This window comes from Miniopterus schreibersii (assembly GCF_964146895.1).
Source record: "Miniopterus schreibersii genome assembly, chromosome: 8".
In the NCBI taxonomy this organism is placed as follows: Eukaryota; Metazoa; Chordata; class Mammalia; order Chiroptera; family Miniopteridae; genus Miniopterus; species Miniopterus schreibersii.
Window position 1 is genome coordinate 10,878,182 of NC_138109.1, and position 1,951 is coordinate 10,880,132.

General features: G+C 52.3%; 1 pseudogene across 1 annotated transcript; it reads left to right on the plus strand.

The window, feature by feature from the left end:
• Positions 1-891: 891 nt before the first annotated feature.
• Positions 892-1,381, plus strand: LOC308560417 (ferritin light chain pseudogene; annotated as a pseudogene). Its single transcript has one exon. The product of its transcript is annotated as a ferritin light chain pseudogene (transcript).
• Positions 1,382-1,951: the final 570 nt, after the last annotated feature.

The window sequence follows — 1,951 nt, forward strand, 5'->3', positions numbered from 1 at the left end:
AGGGCAGTCAAGGAGTCATGGGCTGGGAGCAGGAGACCCCACACTAGACGCACTTGTCACTCCTTTGCTCCACGGCCTCCAAAGGAATCAGAATGTGCCACCCCCAAGTATGCCACATTGGCATAAGAATTATTTTGAGCTGAAGGCAACTGAGAATTGACAGGCGCACAGAGAATTCTCTGTTCTCTCCTTCTCTGCCTAACAGGGCCTAAATTGCCCTCCAAAGAAGGTGCCCGCACCCCTGTCCCCGCCCTTGTACCAGGGAGAGCAGAACAACTCTTACCTTCAAAGATGGGGCGTCGACGCCAAGTTGAATTTCATAAACAGGCTTTCCTAAAATAGCCCCTATCTTTCCATTAGTTTCCGCCTATATTTCCTAGTTATTTCCCCACAATTTATTTTCCCTGACCCCCCTTTCCTTTGCTAAGAAGGTAGATAAGCCCCTGAGTCTAACCACTTGAGTTTCACTTCTTTTTTCTGTGAACTCCTGTGCATGTAAATATTAATAAATATTTCATGCTGCCCGCCATTAAGCTGCCTTTTGTTAGTTTAATTCGCAGGCCCTCATCACTACACCTAAAAGGGTAGAGGAAAGTCTTTCCTTACCAACACTGGCCCGCAATTCTCCATTAACACAAAAGTGTCCAAGGGGAAAAGGCACATGTTATATGGAAAAGTAAGGAAGGCAAGTGCCCTCGGGGTCCCGGATCTGTCTCTCGCTTCAACCATGTTTGGACGGAACAGACCCAGGGCCGCCCCTCCTTCCAGCCTCCGACCTCCCTCTAGCGTCTTTTCCAGTCGCCACCTTCGGAACCACCTCAGCCGTCCTCAGTCTCTGAGACCAGCCAACACCATTTTTTTTTAACCTTAACTCCTTATTGCTGAGCAGCCATGAGCTCCCAAATTCCTCAGAATTATGCCACCGAGGTGGCGGCTGCGGTCACCCAGCTGGCCAACCTGCATCTGCGGGGCCCCCACACCTACCTGTCTCTGGGTTTCTATTTCCACCGTGACGACGTGGCCCTGGGGGGCACTGGCCACTTCTTCCAAGAGTGGCGGAGAAGCCGGGGTAGCCGAGCATCTTAAAGATGCAAAACCAGTGCGGTGGCCGAGTTTCTTGCAGGAACCACCTTCCCAGGATGAGTGGGGCAAAACCCAGGATGCCATGGAGGCTGCTGTGGCCTTGGAGAGGAGCCTGACCCCGCCCTTGGGTCCTACCGGCGCAGACCCTCAGCTCTGTGACTCCCGGGAGAACCACTCCCTGGGTGAGCAGGTGACACTCATCAAGAAGACAGGTGACACCTGGTCACCTCCACAGGCTGGCCCCCAGGCTGCGCTGGGCGAGTTTCTCTTCGAAAGGCTCACCCTCAAGCACCACTAGGAGCCTTTGGAGCCAGAGGCCTTTGAGGGGCCCCTCTGCTTCCCCTGGTGTCTGGCTTTTACCTGAGCCTCTCCCCAGAACCCCTCGCCATTCTCTTAACCGCCCTGGGGCCCTCCCACGCATTGGACCAAATGGAAACAATAAAGGTTTTTGCGGCCAAAAAAAGAAAGAAAAATAAATCGAGCAAGATGAGCAACAGTAGCCCTGGCCGGTGTGGCTGAATCGGTAGGAGCATCATACAATATACCAAAAGGTCCTGGGTTCAATTCCTGGTCAGGGCACATGCCTTGGTTGCAGGTTCGATCCCCCATCCGGACCAGGTATGTGCAGGAGGCAACAGATCAATCTTTCTCTCTCACATCCACGTTTCTTTCTCTCCCCTCCCCTCTCTCTAAAAATCAATGAAAATGTCGTCAGGTGAGGATTTTATTATTTTTTTTTAAAGATAAACAACAGTATTTCCATCTTGACTCTGTGGAGAGAATGTGCCACGTGAAAGACTGGTGAGAGCCATGCTCTAACATAGCAGCCGAGAGCCTGGGCTCCGGGTCCCACACACAAGGGGTGCCA